General features: G+C 38.3%; 1 protein-coding gene across 1 annotated transcript in view; it reads right to left on the reverse strand.

Annotated features, from left to right (window-relative positions):
* The window catches only part of PCSK2 (proprotein convertase subtilisin/kexin type 2), a 259,436-nt gene that overhangs the window by 226,730 nt on the left and 10,316 nt on the right, over nucleotides 1–22,390 (reverse strand). The gene's annotated exons all lie outside the window — the stretch shown is intronic.

Genomic DNA, 22,390 nt, shown 5'->3' on the forward strand with positions numbered 1-22,390 from the left:
CTATGTAAAAGAAGCACTTGTCTACCATTTTACTTTTTATCCAATCCTAGAGGTTTCCCCACTTTGCTTTCTCCCACCTCCCTAATCTATCATCAATGGATTTCATGTGAACCACTTTTGTCTCCTTCTTTGATGGTAATTTATAAAAACAGGTGAAAAACCACCATTATTTGCAGCATTATCTTAATTCATTGAGATCCTGCTTTCTGGCAATTGTCAAAAGTTTGGTTTAAATAAATTCACAAAAATTCTTTATAGGTTTGAATGTTTCTTATGTTAACAATTGAAAGGCCTCTTCTTGCCTCAAAAGATTCCTGCTCAACCCCTTTCTAAATCTCGTGTGTGTGTGTGTGTGTGTGTGTGTGTGTGTGTGTGTATTGAATGCTTAGTCTCAGGAAAGTTAAATTTCTCAACAGATTTGCTGATCAGATGGAGATTTCTAGGGTCAGAAAGAAAGGGAGGAGAATTAAGAGAGTCAGGAAAGGTGGTACCAAAGGCATAGTCTGCCTGTATTACATCCATGTCTCACCCCAGACAATCTCTCGTTTATAGGTTCTAAATACTCAGGTGTACTGACCTGCATCTTTTCCCCAACAAAAGTTTCTCCTCCTTAAAGCCTGGAGCTAGGATCACACATTTCAGCTATTTGAATCCTCCCAGTTCTTTCCATCTTGCTTTGGAAAGAAAAGGACACACATTGGGTCTGGAGAATAACAGGTAAAGACCACTTCCTCTCCTGCTCAAGACTTCATTTATCTTAAGCTTCTACAGGACCATATTAATTGCCTCTGCTGTCAGGCTCTCAGGGGATTCACAAAAAAGCTCAGAGAATGTGATCGATGGCTGAACATAGGGGAGATAGGTCAATCCATGGAGATAGGTTGCCACTCTGATAGCTGAGGAACCCCAGGGGTCCTCATTAAGGTTCTTTAGAATTGGAGAAAGTCCCTCAGTCACTTGAGTTTTAGTCATGTGTCACCATGATAACGTGTGTTACAAACCACCAAGTATCTTGGTAGCTTCAAACAGCAACCATTTATTTAACTCACATTTTGTGGGTCAGACATTTAGGTTCCATGAAAGGCAGTTCAGGTCTTGACTAGACTCCTTGCATTTGTACTTAGCTGTGGTTTGTCTAGTTGGCTCTGCTTCTGAGGATTGGCTGGATGTTGAGTAGGGCATCACAGTTCTCCTCCACATGGTCTCTCATTCTCTAGCAGACTCTCCCAGGCTTGTTCTCATGGATGAGGCAGGGTTCCAAAAGGAAACTAAATAGTGCAAGAGACTAAATGGAAATGTGCAAGGCCTTTTGAGTCCCAGGTTTGAAAGTGACATGCCAGCACTTCTGCCATATTCTTTTGGCAAAGCAAGTTGAGGCTAGCCCAGAGTCTTAGTAGGATAACTGCAAGGTTCCAAGGCCATATAGGACAGTAATATAGGAAGGCCATCAGTAAATCAACCTACCATGCTCGGAGCATACCGGGAGGCCCACCCTGAAGATACATCGCAGACCAACCTCAAGCATATATAGCATTGCTGGCTGATGTTTTGGAACTTTCTGATTGCCCTCTTACACAGGCATCTAGGAAATGAATGCCAACATTTTCAGATCTGCTAGTTGGAATAATTGGCACCTGAGGAAAGCCACCCTTAGTGTGAGTCGGTAAACCAGGGTATTGCCAGTTCCCAGCAGAAGACAGCTCAAAGAAGGGATCCATTTATAAATCCACATTGCCACAATGTGCTAGGCTCTTCAAAAACTTTATTCCATTCACTGATCATAGCCCTGCAAGGTGGATGTTACCTACATTTTAAGTATGAGGAAACAGAGGCTCAGAGAAGTTTATTTGAACCCGTGTCCAGCTTTGAACCCCATGCTCTTTCTCCTTCCTTTTTGTGCTCTTCTGACATTTACTTCTTACATAGGACCTGTTTCCCTCCAGGTCAATAGAGGATGAACCTGCACCTTACTGACATCTGTCCAGAGACTATTATTGGTTTCCCTGGATTGTGTGCACGGCAAGCTGATCTAGCAACAATTCTGATTTTTACAGGGCAGTATGAATGTCAGTTTTAGAGCAAAGGAAAGGAGAAGCATATCTTTCAGCATGATTTTATTTCTTAATTAACAACCACAAAAGAGCAAATGAGCTTAACCTAATACTTGGATTAAATATCAATTCCCATCATGAAATAGAAAACGTTTTTTCTTTTCAGGCAGACCTCGGTATCAACTATGAAGCCACAACTGCCATCCAGAACAAGGATTGGATAGTCTGATTGACAGCCCAATATAATGAGGCCACACACCATACTCCCTAGGTTCACTTTGGACCACATCCCCTCCAGGGGATGGGCAGGAACCAACAAGATTCCCTAGTACAGAGAGGAGATGCCTTTCACCCAGGCATTTTTCTGGTGAACAACCTGAATTTACTAGCCCGCTCTTCAATCAGGAACCCTGTACCTCTGTTGGTCCATACTTTTCAGATTAAACCATTACATTTTCATTTTTACACTTACGATTTACTGCCAAAGGCTGATGGTAATTATTCTAAGTGCTCTGATCATGTGTCTTTTCTTGTTCTCATTGTTATCCAACCAACTAAGTATCTCCAGTCAACACAAACAGAGCCACACTGACCCATAGGCAAGAGGACCATGCACTCTTTATAACAAGGAAATGCTTCTTCTATAAAGGACGATTCATACATAAGGCTGGTTTTGTATGTAATATTAAGGATCAGAAGGCTCTTAAAGCTTAAAGACAATAGGAAATTCGAATGGTTTGTGGTAAATTGGAGAGTACATGCCACTCCTCAAACAGATTGAGAGCACTGTGCTGGCCAAATAAAACCCAATTTGTGAGCCAATGAGTGATACATATTGTAACTTGTAGCTCTAAACAGTCTAGGATTCTAATAAAGTGCTTGACAAAACACACATCAGAAGAGGGTTTGAATTCATAGAAACTCATGAGGTTCAATTGTGAGTAGAAATCCAGGTATTCCAGGGGGGAAATCCAGTTGATTACAGATACGGCTGAGACAATCTGTTACTGTTGTCTGCAGTTGGGCCCACGCTCTCTGGAGCAACTGTGGAAGGCAGAGAGATTAATCACTGACAAACATCAGCTCTGGGCTTGAGGTTCTTTCTAAATGACGAAGGAGAAGAAGGGATGAAAAGTAAAGCCTAAGCTGTGAAATTACTTGCTGGTTTTTTCATAAACAAGCTATTTATTCAAAACCTGGAATAACCCAGAAGAAGGCTGCACTCGGCCAAGTCAATATCAAATATAATTTGTTAAGGGGGCTTCATTGGTACCATAATAAATTCTTCATAGATGACAAGGTTGGAGGAAAAGAGTTCATGTTTGATATCTATCTATCTATCTATCTATCTATCTATCTATCTATCTATCTATCATCTATCTATCTATCATCTATCTATCTCTCTATCTAAATTCTATCTCTCCTCTCAAACGTTGTATATCTGAAAGCAATGATAAAAAGGATGAGTTAAATATTGGATTATCAGCCTCTGTTTCACTGGGACGAAGTTACAAAGAGCACAGAAAAGGTTGTGAAGAAAGGAAGGAGTTTCCAGGAAGAAAGCTCATTGCACTTTCAAAGAGTGAACGACTGTAGAGATGCTGCTGCATTTCTGTTTGTTGCCACATGATGACCTTTACAATATATTGTTTTTGAGAAAACAAAATAGCATGTGCAAGTAAAGGTCCCACATGGGAGGATGTTCAGTTAATGTTCACCGAAATGTTAATAACAGGTGGTGTAATTTAGGATAGTTTGTCATCTGTTCACCTCTCTGTAGTATTTTCTAGAATGAGCTTTGTGTACTCCTAAAAAGTGACATGTACATTGAAGGTAATTTCATTTTAGAAAATACAAGCAAGTGTACTTCATAGCATCTCGGCATTTTCACACTGGAAATGCCCTACAAGAGTATCTAGCAATATGCCTCACTTTACAGAGATTGTGCCATCTTAACTGGCACCCTCTTGGGGAGGAAATTGTTTTTATCCTAGGATGGTTGGTAGAGCCCTAAGGCTAAGGGTGCCTCCAATATGAAAAGATATGCTCTGCCTGGGAAAAATTTCTTCACCCATGAGAAAAGGGGTTGTCCAGGAAACCGGAGGTATGAAAAAAAAAGGGAGAGAAGAAGGTGAGAGGTACAAGGTATGGCATGACATGGAGCAAAAGGACCACTGCTCATGCCCGAGTGGTGAGGTGACCAAAGAATTTCTCAAAGCATGTTTCATGTTTGCTTTAAAGTTGTTTGTATTTTGCAATCTTAATTCCTTCTCTGTACCCCTGACATCTTCAGTAAAATACATTACACTTGCAAATGACTTGAGTGATTAGGGTTTGGTTAGTGAGGGGAAATCAGGGTAGAGAGGCTAAATTTCACACCAGAGTTACGACAGGGAAGAATAGAGATCATATATGTGGGATGAAGACACATTTGTTAACTGGGAAGTTTTACTGGAAGCAGAAGCTGGATCCAGAAGTGAAATAGGGACCCAGCTCTGGCCCCCAGAATTTACAAGAATGTTGGGTAGGGCTTGGGATTTCTCCAGGGCACATGATGAGGGGAGGTTTGAATGGATCTTATCTAGGTCCCAAGGGCCCATACATTCCTAAATGACACTTGGATTATGTGGATAAAAACAGCAAGGTTCAGAAAGTTAAATAATTTGGTCAAGGTTACAGTGCTCTATAGAGGCAGGGGTGACACAAAACCTCATGGCTGTTGAGGAAGTTTAACTTCTCTCAGTTTCATGGAGGGAGAGACTCAGCTATTAGTTTTGAGTCAATGTACCCTTGCTTTGTGGTAATTTTGTATTTTTGAAATAATTTCAGAGAAGTTTAAAGAATAAGGTCTCATAGGACCTGAACCCAGACTTCCCAATTGTTAACATTTTACTGCAATTTTCTTTTACTTTTTAAATAGATATATTAATTTTGCTGAATTAATTTTGCTGAATTAGTGTAACTTGTAAACAGTGTTTGTGTTTCCTAAGAACAAGAGAGTACAAGTATCAAAATCAAAAGACTAATACTAATATAATAGTATTTTGTAACTACAGACATCATTTTGCCAATTCTCTTAATAATAGTCCTTATAGTAAAAAGAAAAAAAAAAGTGGCCCAAAGTTCAGTACAGGACTACATGTTGCATGTAATTGTTATCTCCATTTTAATCAGTAAGGATTTCAAAGTTTGTTTGTCTTTGTCTTTCATAACCTTAAGACTTTTGAAGAGTACAGGACACTTATTTTGTAGAATGTTTTTCCATTGAGAATGTTTTTCAAGAACAATATATTGTAAAGGTTGTCATGTTCAATATTTTCTCACTAAATTGAAGGTGTGCATTTTGAAAGAAATATCACAAATATCATGGTGTATATGTCTTGATGCAACATGCAGCTTTTTATATGCAACTACCAAAAGTTCAGACTAACCATTCTGATTTCACTCACCTAATGGTGCACTTACAACTGGGCACACGACACAACTGCAGGCATATTCAGTGCTGCTTGCTCACATATTTCTAAGCATCCAAGTATGAGGATACTGAATAACTTAAAAATATAACCTGTACCAACAATGAACAAGTGAAATTTGAAATTAAAAATAAAATACTATTTCCATCTGGAAATAAAATACTTAGGTAGGTATAAATCCAATACAATATATATGAGATCTATATGAGGAACACTACAAAATTCAGATGAATGAGATTAAAGAGTTATATAAATGGGGAAATATTCAGTGTTCATGAATAGGAAGACTCGATATTGTCAAGATGTCAGTTCGTCTCAAATTGATTTATAGATTCAATGCAATCCCAACTTCAAGACATATTAAAAAGCTGCAGTGATCAAGGCAATGTGGTGCTGGTGAAAAAATAGACTAATAGGCCAATAAAAAGAACAGAGAACCCAGAAATAGATCCATATAAATACAGTGAACTGATCTTTGACAGAAGAGCAGCAGTAAAACAATGGAGCAAAGATAGTTTCTTTACAAAATGATTCTGGAACAAGTGGGCATTCACACACACACACACACACACACACACACACACACACACACACAAGAATCTAGACACAGACCTTACACTTTTCACAAAAATAAACTCAAAATGAACCATAGGCCTAAATATAAAGTGCAAAATGATAAAAAGTTTACAAGGTAACATAGGAGAAAACCTTGGGTATGGTGATCCCTTTTAAATACCACACCAAAGACACAATCCATGAAAAAAATCATTGATAAGCTTGATTTCATTACAATGTAAAACCTCTGCTCTATAAAAGACAATAGCAAGAGGATTACTTAAATGACAAGCCACAGACTGGGAGAAAATATGTGCAAAAGATGCATAAATGACTGTTATCTAAAATGTACAAAGAACTCTTAAATCTCATTGGGAAACAGAAAACCCAATTTTAAAATGGGCCAAAGACCTTAACAGACATCTTACAAATGAAGTGGCAAATAAGCATAGGAAGAGATAGTCCACTCATATATCATCAGGAACAGGAAATTAAAGCAACAATGAGATATGTCATAATGGCCAAAACCTGGAACACTGCCAACACCAAATGCCGGTGAGAAGATAGAGAAACAGGAACTGTGTCATTGCTGGTGGGAATGTAAACTAGTTAAACCACTTTGAAGATAGGGTAGCAGTTTCTTACAAAACTGAACATACTATTTCCATACAATCTAGCAATTGAACTCCTTGGTATTTAGTCACAGGAGTTGAAAACTCATGTCCACAACAAAAGCTGCACAGGTATGTTTATAGAAGCTTTATTCATAATGTCCCATACTTGAAAGCAACCAAGATGAAGTTTAGCAGAGGAATGAATAAATCAACTGTGGTATACTCAGATAATGGAATATTATTTAGTGCTAAAAAGAAATGAGCTATCAAGCCATATAAAGACATGGATGAAACTTAAATGCATATTACTAAGCAAAAGAAGCCAATCTGAAAAGGCTGCATGCTATATGATTACAACTACCTGGCATTCTTGAAAAGGCAAAACTATGTAGATCATTGTTTGCTGAGGGTGGAGGGAGGGAAGAATAAACAAGCAGAGCACAGATTTGAGGAGCAGAAAAATACTTTGCATGACATTATATGGGTATATGTCATATTTTTGTCCACACCCATTAGAATTTACAACACAAAGAGTGAATCCTAAGGTAAACTATACATTTTGTGGGGTTATGATGTGTAAAATAATGTACCATTCTAGTGAATGACGTTGATAATGGGGGAGGATACCCAGGAGTGGGGAGGCAGGAGTATGTGAGAAATCTCTACCTTCTTCTCAAGTTTGTAGTAAACTTAAAACTGCTTCAAGAAATAGTCTCTATCTATCTATCTATCTATCTATCTATCTATCTATCTATCTATCTATCTATCTATATATATGTAATTTCAGTAGATTCAAACAGGGAACACCATGTTGGGAATGGAATATAGATTATGTGTGTTTTTGAAAAATTAATTTTAATGATTACTTCTACTTATTTTCATCATTCTTTCCCTTTTAATGTTTTTTGGGTGCATGGTTTGGCAGTGAAGAAAATCGGGGTAAAGAGCTGGACATTTTTAAAAAACCCAGTAATTCCCAAACGATACAAGGATGTAATAATTGATACTACTCAATAAGAAGCCATTCTATTCATAGCAGAGTGCCATATGGATGCACACGGAAAATGATATCCTATCTCATAAAAATCAATCAGCGGAAAACAGCACCAAGACAATTCCATACAGAAGGCAAACAAGCCACATTATTTAGATTAAGAAAGTAAATATGATTTCACCAGAGGAGTGGAAGGCTTGACAGCTCCGCTGAACAGATGCCGCTCACGCAGCAAAGGAGCCTAATTGTTTGTATGTTCCTTCAGTGCCTCTGTCAGCAGGAGGCTTCTGGAATGAGGATGCTGTTTCTTTGAGTAACCAGATGTGACAGAGGATATTACCTAGCCTCAAGTTATCAGGGCATGTTATAAGGTGAGCCTTGTCGGATAGGTCCTTTGTGCATAGAAGCAGAGACTAATTTCGAGAGGTTTTCACACCCCAACTCATAAAATAGGTATTTGTAAAAGTGGAATGGCGACATCAGATCAGGTGAAGGCTTATAAACTGGCCCAGAGAACTTACCATGTGCTTTTCTTTGCACTTACACCTAGGAATGTCATTTTTCCATTTGCAGAACCCATCATTTTTATTGTGCTTCATCTCTATGGGGCTCAATAAAACTTTGTTAATAAAATGTGAATGCATGAGTGGTTGTTCCTCTGGGATTAGCTATTTGAAAGGGGTGTGGTTTATTAGCTATTTGAAGGGAGGCAAGAGGAGAGAATAGAATTTATTAACCTAGCAATCAGGACCCCTGGCTCTAAGCCTACCTTCCCCATGCCTAAGCCATTCCTAAGCATTTGTTCTCCATGAATACATTCATCTGTCTTCTGTGATTCTAGGCGGCGCTCTTCCCTATGACCTAGAGCACAACAATGTGGAAAGCTTGGGCTGTCCATGATTTTTTTTTTCTGTTGTAGCACTAAACACAGTGGGATTCACACTATTGTTTACTCCCAAGAACTAAATAACTTGTTTGTATCATGTCTCAAATAATAAGCAGGTAATGAGACAAGTAGAGGGTACCTGACTCAGGCTTACTCACTGACAGCTCCTTTCTAGCCTCAGATAAAATTTCCATATATTATCTCAGAAGTGAATGTAAGAACACACATTATTCCTTGGGAGGATCAGGGAATAATCTACCAGTCATAGGTGCTGAGATGACAGTGATACACTACTGTCCTGGCTTTTCTCTCTGTCTTCTAAATCTGTTTTAGATTTGTGTGTTTGTATGTTGGGGGAGTAAGTAGGATGTGTTTAATTATTTTGTTCCTAGCTGGAATAAATGTCCTAGGTAGAACTGGCTGCCTCTACCAGGCATTTATTGTGGCTTCAAAGATAATAATTAAACCATTAGTTCCCCCAAAGTTATCAGCCATTGGCAATGAGATCAAAGACACACAAACTGACTCCCTAGTAGCATCATCTGTTAAAAGAGATTGTGCTACTTAGTTCCAGAACATGAACGAGTCTGTAGGACAAAGAAGCCAAGTTGGGAGACCTAAGCACCTCCAATTCACTATTAGCTCAACTTGTTATCCTAGGGTTTCCTGTGTATGGATGCTCTGTTATATTTTGCAAGTACCCTTCAATGCCCCTTCCACCTACCACAAAATCCAAATTTTTTATATGATGTGGGTAACCCCACCTGAACTGACCCGGTCCATTCTTTGGTTTTGTCTCTCAATTACTTTCAGAATCTAGCCTGACAAAACTACTTGCAATCCTAAAATCCCAGTGTATTTTGTTGCATGTGCTGTGCAGTCCTCTATAAACTCACTTTTCCTTTTAACCTGTTGAAACTGTGAGCTTCAATGTAATTCACCTCAACTTGACATTGCCTGCCATATGAAGACTTTCCTTCTGCTGTCAGTCATTGCCTCATTCATACTATGTCATAAATCTATCACAAAACTTATTGCCAGTACTCTAGTTCTTCACAAAGAACACTCCTATTTCTCTGTGATTTATATATTTTATCTAACTTATGTCCTCTGTGTAGCAGATGATGTCTTGATGCCCTGCCTTCATTCCCTTGGCCTTCCCTGGAGGTCACCTGTAGATAGCTCCTACATATGCCAAAATCTTCATGCATCCCTCTGCCTGAGGATTCTCTCTGACTGTGGAAGTATGGATGATCTGCTTGGGGCAGGCAGAAATGCAAGGGATTTAATGCCCTTCAGGAAGGGCACTAAGGAAGAATGAGAGTTGGTGGTTAAATGTTCCAGCTTCCCCACCATTTGATGAGACAGCTCAGAGATGTTATAACTCTCAGAGGGTCTCAATAATGCAATGTTGCAGTAATGGTCTGCATTTTGTTCTTGTAACTCTGTATTCTTTCCCTTGGTTATTTCCCTCCCACACTGACTGAGCTTAGCTGCATGACTTGCTTTGGTCAATGGGACTTTGTAAATGTGATACAAGCAAAGATTTTAAAAGTGTTTGCAGATTGGGGCTCGATCTCTCCTCAATATTTTGAAGCCTTTCTTAGATCAGTGGGATTGAATCCCAGTTGCCTACCTATTCCCAAATTCATGTCTTAGTGTCTAACATCATACTTGCTTATTGAATGTACTGAGCACATGTTTGTTGAATGAACTGAATATTCTTCCGCCTCTGTACTTTCCCCTGGTATGACTGTGACTTCTGTTTCTTTCTTTGTCCATTGTTTCTGAACTCCCATGTCTTCTCTTTTGTCCCTACCTCTTTTCCAGTTAATGGCCAGGATGGTTTGTTTCTGACTTTAGTTGCTCGGTTCAAGTTTGGGTTCATGCCAAGTCTCACCGAAGACACAATTCTCCAAGGTTCCCTTCAGCGTGATTCTGCCCCTATCCCCAAACAGGTGCTGCTCTTAGACTTCAGGAGAACACCAGTGGCTTTTTTCCCCATTCTTCTTGGCACATCTTAAGCTCTGCAAGGTCTCCCTTGGTCTCCCATTCTTGGCTGACCTTCCCTAGAAACACAGTCAACTGACAATAACTGACTCTTGGATGCCAACTATCTCTTTGTGTTTAAATTTCCATCATCTTTGAAGAAAAATGATGTTCACCAGATTGATACAGATTCAAATGTGGTATCAGTGCTGAGTTTGAGGCCACTCAGCAAAAGTCTCATTGTACATCAAAGCCAGCCACCACCTGCCTGGCACTTGCAAACCTTGTGGTGGGGCAAGGTCTCAGGGAGTCATCAAAAGGAGGCCAGCAGGGTTCATCAGGTTAAAATAGACCAAGATTTGGCTGTGTGGAGGGAGGGCTCTGTAAAGGAACAGTGGTTCTGGTTGTGTATGGGAGGGAAAAATGGCCCTCTCCCTAGAGCCACATACATCAGTTTCTTTCTGTGCATCTCTGCCACTCCCTGAGTTTGCCCAGACATCCTCAAGAGTCTTCCAAGAATGTCTGCATCATGAACCCAGGCTGGCTGTAGCCAGCAGTCTCATTGCAAGGGTGCAAGCTTGGCAGGGCAGGGCCACAGGGAGTCTGGAAGATGGGGCTAGTGCAATCCCCTAGGCCAGTGGTCGGAAAACTGCGGCTCGCGAGCCACATGCGGCTCTTTGGCCCCCTGAGTGTGGCTCTTCCACAAAATACCACATGCGGGCGCGCACGTACAGTGCGATTGAAACTTTGTGGCCCATGCACAGAAGTCGGTATTTTGTCGAAGAACCACACTCAAGGGGCCAAAAAGCCACATGTGGTTCGCGAGCCGCAGTTTGCTGACCACTGCCCTAGGCTGATGCTGCTTGGCCCAGGAAAGATGGCATCCGTGGGTGGTTTGGGAGAGGAACTCAGCATAGGGACTGTAGGGCTACCCCTTCAGCCCTCTCCCCACAGTCACACAACCCAGTCTCTCCCTGTATGACTTCAGGCCACTCTGAGCCCCCATCCCTCCACCATAGCCCAGGGTGAGTGGCCATTAATGACATTTTGTGCTTTGGACCTTTGAGAAGGCGCCCGTATTTCTAGCAGACTCCCATCTCCCCTGGCAGATGGGATCTCTGCTGATTTGCACAGCCAGCTGTTTTGAGGGCTCCTCTTCCAGCTCTGGTGCTCCAGGCTGGGGAGCCTGAAGTGAGGCTGAGACCCCCTTGCTTCTCAGGGGAAACCTTTGCAGCTGAGCTAACCCTCCAGATTTTCAACTGCATGTGGGAGTGGAGCCAGCCCTTTTCACATCTTTAACCTTCTTACCAGTCTTGATGTGACTTCTATAAATCCTTGTTCATAAGGCTCCTGTTTAGATAGTCTTCAGATGGTTATTCAGGTTGATTGTTCTGTAATTTAGTCGTAATTCTGATTTGATCATGGGAGAAAGTGAATGTAGCTTCCACCTATTCTGCTGCCATATTGGATCTTCAAGGAATATAAATTCCTATTCTATCACCAAGTATAAATCCAATAGGTTGTTGTTGGTGTGGAATACCAAAACGTATGAGTAGCTGTGCTTGGGAAATTGGAATTAATAGAAAATTTAAGAATAAAATGGTGAAAAGCAAACCATGATGTCCTGAAATGAACTGGTATGGTTAGACCAACTTGGTTTATGTGGCTAATCACTCATAGGAATCTCACTCAAGTCCATCCAGAATGGAAGGCTGGTGCAGTGATGCCAGCAGTGCATTCTCTGAACCATAGCCAGTAAGCAACCAGGTTCAAATGACCATTGCAAATAGTTAAAAATATAAACATCATATTTGATTTCCTTTTCCTCATGTGTGAAATGAAGGGTTAAACTAATTTCATTCTCAAAACCCTCCCTCCTCTGACAAGCTGTTATTCCATAATTGCAGTTACTATTTGTAAAAATGTAAATGATTATGGATAAGGCAATTAGAATAATTAGCGAAGTATGCTACAATATTGTGGCACAGTAGCAATCTCCCAGTGGTCTGACAAGTGGTTAGAAACCATTATTTATAAAAATCATTAAACCACAGAAATGTAAGTCACCATAATACTTTTTTTTCCTTGCCTTTCCTTTACCTTTACACTTCTTGAAGGAAGTGTGTTCACTTGATATCTCTGCTTCATCACAATTTGGCTTCCATCCTGTAGCAGACACGATCACTTTCCTGCTCAGATCCCTCTGGGCCTTCACATTTAGTGCCTGCCAGCCTCTGCATCTCTTTTTCTGAGAGCTTACTCTGTTCAGTGAAATGCAGCTCGGTTTAAGGATGTGCCAGGCCAAAATGCTGGAAAGTCAACATGACCTCAGAGTAACTATCAATCATGTCTGATTGAAATTGGCATATAAATATCCCAGTTCCCTACTCCTCAGGCAAGATGACTCTGGGCCAAGAGTTCCACACTAGTGCTCACAGTTTCCCAGAGATTGAACCCTAGTTACCTACAGTGACAACTTGCTCTATAAGGCACTCCTAATTCCTGCCTTCCCTCTCCTGTCTCAATTTCCCACTTCCAAAGAGTTTTTTCTAGATTCACCCTTAAACAACTTGCAATTAAATCCTTGCCCCTGGGACTACTCCTAGGAATCCAAACTAACATAGGTGTTAAAGCAATGTCTTCAATTTTAACAATGTCTTAATCTTTAAGACCAGTGGCCATGGCTGCTCCATTCTTTTCTAACCCTCTTCTCTCGCCCTGCACTCTCTTAATTCTCCTTCCATATATTTAACTGTCTACATTTTGTCTCCTCTCCTGGCTGCTCATTTTCCCTCCATGTCCAAAGTACTTCAAGATTTTGTCCTAGGATCTCTCCTCTCCTTTTTCTCTTACCACTCTTCCTTGGCAATGCTATCTACTGCCATTCTATGATTAAGGTGTATGTGGATGGATATTTGTGCATTTGACTTTCAGTCCTTTGACCACCTTCACCTCTTTTTGACTTTGATAGCTCACTTCCATGGACTTTATCATTATCTGCAAGGGCTCAATTATTGGAGTCTTGAGCTTCAACAACCCACTCACTAACCACAGCTTTCTCCTTTTCAGCTCTTTTACTATTAATTCCAATTTACCCTCTCTTCTATTTTACTGATATTCCAATTTTGGAAAATTCGTTTTTTCTCTCTCTCCCCAGCTCACCACCCCCATTTGTGCGCTGTTTAAAAAACTGACTCTGGTGGCGTTACTACAAATCTCGTCTCTCATTTGGTCAGTCAGTACTGCCCATATGTCTCTTTTGGTATTTTGTCAACAACCCCTCCCATTCCCATTAAACAGTGCACAAAATTTTACCTCCCTTGAAGTGTTGATGCCATCACCTCTTTTCCCATTCAAAGTATTGACCTTGCCTCTTATACTTTTGAAATACTGTGACTCTCCATATCCTCCCTCTGACCTACAAATTAAACTTCATCTGTCCATTCTGCTTTCTTTTATCTCAGAGAGGGAAGAGTTCCCTTTTCATGCTTAGGCTAATCTCTTCATTTTTCAATAAAACCCAGTGAATGAAGAGATGAATGGAAATGGAGAATTTGGGTTTGAAAAAGTTCTGGTGAAAGAACTGATGAAATTAAAAGCAATTTTAATATAACTAATATAAACAAAATTATAAGTTATGGTTATAAGCAGAAGGTTAATATTTCTATGTACCATGATGCAAAAAAAAAAATGATACACCTAACAATAATTGGAATGTGAAAATAGGGGAAGGGAGAGGAAGTGTTAAATGCTAATTTTCCCATTTTGCAAAGCACATAGTCTATAGTTCACTAAAGTTGAAATATATAACTTAGTAAACATGTAATAAGATATATATTATCTTACCATTTATATATAAAATAAGCATAAACTCCTAAATATTGTGCACAATATATATATTTTAATTTTAAGGAGATTTATCAGGAAATATATTTTATGTAACCAATTTGTATAAAGTTTGAAAATTTCTTCAGTTTTCTTTCTATTTCTTCTGTTAAATTAAATAATTTAAAATCTAAAATAGTGTGTATAATATGACTTCAGCTCTGTAAAAATAATTAATGTAATGATTTTCTTCTCTCTGTATATATTCATACAGAAATATCTGCAATAAAGTTTACTTAATGCTGTTAATAGTTACTTCTGAGTAATGAGATTTGAGGTAATAAAAAATACTTTCTTCTTTTTGTGTTACTTACCTTTTCTTGTGTTACTTAACATTTACAAAAATAATGATAATATGCAATTTTGAAAAAAGTTAATATGTTTTTCATGTGATTAGGGATTTTTAACTTATTTCAGGTTATTTTATTTTACTTCAGTATTTTCTCTTAATACATTGAGATGTTTTCCATACTCTCAAATTCATGTATTTTGTCTGCTTGTTTATTTAAATCTCAAAAGGAAAGATGCTCAATTGCCTGATAAATCTGATACCAACATAAACTAGATAATTTATTCAACAGTATTTATTGGAGGCTTAGTTTTGCCAGGCACTACATTTACTTAAAAAGCAAGACAATGTTATTTCCCTCAGCTTGTATTAAAACTTTGGAAGAGTGAAACTCAGGTATTCCAGGTTGAAATTATTTCCTCTAATGACATTACAACACTTTGCAAATGTTTTAAAACTAAGTTATTGTTTTCATGCTCTTTATTTCCCCCAATAAATGGTTTTATACATCTCTCACCTTTCTTTAAACTCTCTACCTTGGTATAAGGTGAGCATTAAGTGAATCTACTTAGGAAAACCTGTGCTTCAAATGCTTTCTCTATAAGCTGATAGCCAAATCAACATCTTGTGATCCAAGTGTATTTATTAATCAAGAAGCAAATAGTGAGTACCTATTTTGAGTAGGGCATATTGATTGCCAATGAGAGGGACAGAGTATTAAATGGATTTTATGTTCTTGCTAAAGAAGACAAATCACAAAGACATGAGATGTTGGTTGACATTGTGAGATAAAAATATACAAGCTCTCATAAGTATTTAAAAGATTATTGTTGTGAGTTGGCTTGATTGGGTTATGGGTTTTGAGAGTCACTCCAGTCACTTAAGAAGAGGGATATTTATTGAAAGTATATTGGTTTGGGTGATGTTGGTTGTTCTAAAGATAAAGACCCAAATTTCAGGGTCTTAACAATATAGTGGTTCAAGTTCTTATTCATGTAAGATCTTCTAAGTCAGCAATCAGGGAGCTGGGATCCTTTCATCTTACAACTCTGCTACGTTTGACATTTGGTTTCAAATTTACTGTTCTCAATCACATCAAACCTCAGAAGAGAAAGGTGTGGAGAATCAGTCTATGGGAAGCTTTTATGTATCAAGCATTGAAGAAGTGCAAATCACTTCTGCTCACTTTACATTGGCTAGAATTATCACAGGGTCACACGTATCTGCAAGGCAGGTTGGAAATGTGGCATTAGAGCTTATAGTTCTAGAAAAACTGTTCGTTAAGGACTTCTTAGATAGGAATCCTTTTGTAAATACTTAGAATCAAATCTATATTCTTCCTCCTACCCCTTACCCCTGTCTAAACTATGCTTCTCTTGATCTAGAGAAGTATGGGACAGAGTATGGGGGATTACAGCTAGAGAAATCTTTTGACTAACAATGACTGAATAATTAAGTGAGATTAAAATTATATAGTCTGTATTCAATATTTTTGGGACATTAGAATATCATTAAAAGGTGAGAATAGTTTGGAGGGGTCTAAGATGGTAGCAAAGGGAGACCTGAATTTACCTTCTCCCATAGGCATACCAAATAGCAATTCCTCCTGAGGAACTGAAAGCTGATTGAATAGTTTCTGCATAAGAAATGAAAGAGAGATAACACAGAGAAGGGGAGAAGATACTGTAACTGCCAGAACATACCTGATAGGGTGACTTGAAGTAATGAAGGATATCAATGAGGGGCTTATACACAGACTTGCCTGACCCATGGCACAGTGAAAAACAACTGTTTAAAGAGCACCTAGACTATACAAGAAGAAAATCCATTTACTAACCCTAAAGCATCTGTCAAATGCATGGGGAATGAGAGGAACTTTCTGGGATTGGCGGCATCATGAATGCCATTGTTTATATTTCTCCTCCACCCAGAAAACACAGGCTAGATCAAGTACTCTAGCCAGTCCAAGATTGTATGGTCAGAAGCACAGTCTAAGTACTCTAACTGTGGCCACCACAGTGTGCCGTGAGCCACCTCAGCTGGTGCACTCTCTCTAACGCCAACCAGATTGCCCACCAGGATGCCTCTGGTGCCATGAGCCTCAGGCTTCCTAAGCTCACTCCAGGACCTTCTGTAGCCAGCTTGCCCACCAGGGCACCTTTCATCCAGGCCCATCTCAGATCTAGCCAATTGGCCCAATACACTACCCCCAGTGCCAGGAAACCTCAGCCAATACCCATAGCTCCAGTCAGTTGTCCTGCCATGCAACCCAGTGACATATGCACCTACTCCAGACCCAGCAGGCCTGCCAAAGCACCCAGAATGGGCAGCCTGCACACAAGTTGCTCATACACAGGGCCATTCCTTCAAGAGGCGAAACAGTAGCTCTTTCCATTTAACTCACTGAAATTAACACGGAAAGAAAAAATAAAAGGAGACAATGGAATATGTTCCAAATGAAAGAACAAGATAAAACCCTAGGAAAATCCTAATGAAATGGAGATAAGTAATTTGTGTGGTGTTCAAAGTAATGGTCATAAGGATAGTCACCTTGGGAGAAAAATAGAAGAACATAATGAAAACTTTAATAAAAGAAAATATAAAAAAGAACCAATTAGAAATAACTAATACAATAACTGAAATTAAGAATACACTAGAGGGAATCAATATCAAATTAGATGATACTTATAAATGGATCAGCAATCTGAGAAAAGTAATTTTAAAGAAACATGAATAGTTTTAGGGACCTGTGGGAAACATTGAAAGTAGTACAGTTTGCATAATAGGTGTGTGTGGGGGAAAAGGAACATAAAATTATTTAAAGGAATAATAGCTGAAAACTTTCATAACCAGAGGAAGGAAACAAACACCTGGGTCCAGGAAGCACAGTCCCAGATAAAATGAACCAAAATAGATAAACACCAATACATATTACAATTAAAAGGGCAAAATTTTAAGTTAAAGAGAGAATCTTGATAGCGGCAAGAGAAAAACAAATAGTCACATACAAGGGAAACCCCATAATGCTATGAGCGATTTCTCAGCAGAAACTTTGCAGGCCAGAGAAGAGTGGCAGGATTTATTTAAAATGCTGAAAAGAATGAACCTATGACTTAGAATACTCTACTTGTCAGAGATTATCATTCAGAAACAAAGGAGAGAGAAAGTTTTCTAGACAAGCAAACACTGAAGGGAGTTTCTCACCACTAAACTGGCTTTACAAAAAATGTCAAAGGTCTTCTTTAAGATGAATAAAAAAGGCCATAACCAGAAACAAGAATATATATGAAAGAAAAAAATCTCACTGATAAGTGCAAATAAGTAGCAAAGACAGTGCATAAGCCAACTGAAAAGCTAGCATGAAAGCTAAAAGACAAAAATAGCAAAGTCAACTATAACTACAATTAGTAGTTATCGGGTATACAAAACAAAGATATTTAATATAACATCAATTTTTGGGAGGTAGAAGTAAAAAGGAAGTATATTAGAATGCATTTGATTTTAATGCAAATAATCTTAAAATAGGCTGCTATACAGGTATATAGATACATGTAGATGCAGATATAGATACAGATATATAGATATATAGATATCTATAAATATAGATATGTAGATATATAAGTATATAGGTATATAGGTATATAGGTACAGGAGATCCTTGGGTTACATCAGAGTTCTGTTCCTACGGTGTGACATACACAATTTTCACCATAAGTTGGAACCCACCTACATAAGCACCTACATCACACACATGGGGCACATACACAGCAGTAATGAAGTGAAACAGTAAAAAATATTTAAAAGAAAGATAACAATTCCTGACCTTTACTTGTGGTAAATAAATAATAAAAAACATAAAGCACATATGTACGTTGAAATGATGGAACTTTTTTTTTTATATAAATAAATGGGAGAAAGCAGAACATAACCATGAAACGACGTACATTGAGTCTGACTTAACCAGAGAACAGCCTGTATATAGGTACATAGTTATAGATATACTAGAGGCCCGGTGCATGACATTTGTACACTCGGGGGGAGGGGTTGTCTCTCAGCCCAGTTTGTGCCCTTTAGCAGTTCGGGAGCCCTCAGGGGATGTCTGACTGATGACTTAGGCTCGCTCACCAATGGGAGCAAGCCTAAGCTGCAGTCAGACATCCTTAGTGCTGCCACGGAGGTGGGAGAGGCTTGCCAGCATTCAGCCCAGCTTGTGGCTGAGCAGCGCTCCCCCTGTGGGAGCACACTGACCACCAGGAGGCAGCTCCTGCATTAAGCATCTGCCCTTGGTGGTCAGTGCACGTCATAGTGACTGGTTGATCTGCCGTTCTGTCAATTTGCATATTTCCCTTTTATTATATAGGATATGAGCCTCATGGTAACTATAAACCAAAAACCTACAAGAAATTGATAAAAAATGAAGAGAAAGAAGCCCAGACATAAAGATAAAAAACCCCAGCAAAACACAAAGTAAGAAACTAAAGGAAAAAGAGAGGAACAGAGAAGAGCTACAAAAAATAACCCAAAAAATTTTACTAAAATGACAATAAGTACATACCTAGCAATATCTACTTTAAATGTAAGTGTACTATGCCAAAACTGGTTTGTCTCAGTGGATAGAGCATCGGCCTGCGGACTGAAAGGTCCCAGGTTCGATTCCGGTCAAGGGCATGTACCTGGGTTGCGGGCACATCCCCAGTGGGAGATGTGCAGAAGGCAGCTGATCGATGTTTCTCTCTCATCAATGTTTCTAACTCTCTATCTCTCTCCCTTCCTCTCTGTGAAAGTTCAATAAAATATATTTTTTTAAAAAAATGTAAGTGTACTAAATCATTCAATCAAAAATATAGGATGTTGTTGACAACAGCAATTCTAACAGGTGTGAGGTGGTATCTTATTGTAGTTTTGATTTGCATTTCCTTAATAACTAGTAAAGTTACGCATCTTTTCATATACCTATTGGATATTTGTATGTCTTCTGGAGAGAAGTGTCTGTTCAGGTCCATTTTCTAATTGGATTGTTTGTTTGGTTTTGAGTTGTATGAGTTCTGTACATATTTTGGATATTAACCCCTTGTCAGAGCTGTTGTTTGCAAATATCATCTTCCATTCAGTTGGTAAACTTTTTGCTTTGTTGGTGTTTTCATTAGCTGTGCAGAAGTTTTGTAGTTTTATATAGTCCCATTCATTTATTTTTGACTTTACTTTTCTTGTCTTTGGGGCCAAATTCATAAAATCCTCTCTAAGACCAAGGTACATAAATTTAGTAGCTATGTTTTCTTCTGTATAATTTGTTGTTTCAAGCCTTATATTTAGGTCATTGATTTATTTCACAAGTGTTGGAGAGCTTGTGGAGAAACAGAAAGCCTCATTCACTGCTAGTGGGAATGTAAACTGGTAAAACCACTATGGAAAGCAGTATAGAGGCTTCTCAAAAAATTAAGAATAGAATTACCATATGACTCCCAACAACCCTTCTTCTGGGGATCTACCTGAAAAAAATATTAAAAATATATGTATTTTTTACTTATTTCAGAGAGAGGAAGGGAGAGGGAGAGAGAGATAGAAACATCAATGATGAGAGAGAATTATTGATTAGCTGCCTCCTGCACTCCCTCTGTGGCAGTGAAGCCTGCAACCCAGGCATGTGCCCTGACTAGGAATGGAACCATGACCTCCCAGTTCATGGGTCAATGCTCAACCACTGAAAGTTTTAAAAACATTTATTTGCAATAATATATGCACCCCTATGTTCACTGCAGCGTTTTTCATGGTGGCCAAGATATGGTAACAACCAAAGTGTCCTTTGATAGATGGTTGGATATAGAAGTCATATATAAGAAAAAATAAAATATTGCCATTTTCAACAATTTGGATGGATCTTGAAAATATCACACTAAGTGAAATAAGTCAGACAGAAAAAGTCAAGAAGCATATGATGTCTTTTATATGGGGATATAAAATTGAAAGCAACAAATGTACAAACAAGAAAAACAGAGAAACCAAAACAGTATGGTGGTTTCCAGAGGGAAGGGGATTGGAGGTAGTTAAGGGTAAAGGGGGTCAAATAAATGGTGACAGAACTTTTGACTTTGGGAGGTGGGCATACAATGCAATATTTAGATAATGTATCATAGAATTGTACACTGTGAACGTATATAACTTTATTAACCAATATCACCTGAATAAATTTAATTAAAGAACATACATGGCCCTGGCTGGGTAGTTCAATTGTTTAGAATGTCTTTCTGATATGCCACGGTTGCGGGTTCAGTCCCCAGTCAGAGCACATACAAGAGTCAACCAAGGAATGTGCAGATAGTGGAACAACAAATCTCTCTCTCTCTCTTTCTCACTCTCTCTAAAAAGTTAATAAAATATAGGGTGGCTAAATGGTTAAAAAAAAGGTCCACCCGTATATTGCCTACAAGAGACCCACACCACATTGAAAGACATGCACAAACTGACAGTGAAGGAATGGAAAAAGATATTTCATGCCAATAAAAATGAAAAGAAATAGGGATGGCAATATTCAGGTCAGAGGAAATAGATTTTAAAATAAAAGCTATAAAAAGAGACAAGGAAGAGCATCACATAATGATAAAGGGCCAACTCAAGAAGGATATAATATTCATGAATATTTATGCACCCAAGATAGTATCATCTAAATATATAAAGCAAATATTATTGGACATAAAAGTAGAAATCATCAGTAATACAATAATAGTGGGGGACTTTGATACTTCAAATTCATAAATGAATAGATCATTTAGCCATGCAATTAATATGGAAGAATTGGTCTTAAATAAGACATTAGATCAATGGCCTTAATAAATATATATATATGAAATCTTTCATCTGAAAACTGTAGCATGCATATTCTTATCTAGTGCACATGGAACATTCTCTAGCATAGGCCACATATTAGGCCACAAAACAAGTCTTGATAAGTTTAAGAACTGTGAAGTCACATCAGTTTTTTTTCTGATTGCAAGAGTATGAAACTAGAAATCAACTATGAAAATAAAACTATAAAAACACAAACATATGGAGACTAAAGAACATACTACTAAACAACCAATGGGTCAACATAGAAATCAGAGAGAAAATGGAAACATAACTCTCCTAAACTTAAGGGATGCAACAAATGCAATTATAAGAGGAAAGTTTATAGCACTATAGGACCACCTCAAGAAACAAGAAAAATCCCAAATAAACAATCTAACTTTACACCTGAAGGAACTAAGAAAAACAACAAAGGCCAAAGTTAGTAAAAAGAAGAAAATAATGAAGGTAATAGTAGAGATAAATGAAATACAGACCCATCAAAAAACACAAAATGAACAAAAACAAAACAAAACAAAAAAAAAACAGGGAAGATCAATGAAACTAAAAGCTGATTCTTTGAAAAGATTAACAAAATCGACAAAACTTTAGCCAGATTTATCAAGTATAAAAAGAGAGGGTTTAAATAAATAGAACAGAAATAAAAGAGGAGTTACAACCAACACCATAGAAATACAAAGGATCATAAGATACAACATACAATTTTATGCCAACAAATTTGACAAACAAAAAAAAGTGGATACATTTCTAGAAACACACAATCTTCCCATGCTGAACTAGGAAGAAACAGAAAATCTGAACAGACCAATTA

The sequence above is a fragment of the Myotis daubentonii genome, chromosome 8 (assembly GCF_963259705.1).
Source record: "Myotis daubentonii chromosome 8, mMyoDau2.1, whole genome shotgun sequence".
NCBI lineage: Eukaryota > Metazoa > Chordata > Mammalia > Chiroptera > Vespertilionidae > Myotis > Myotis daubentonii.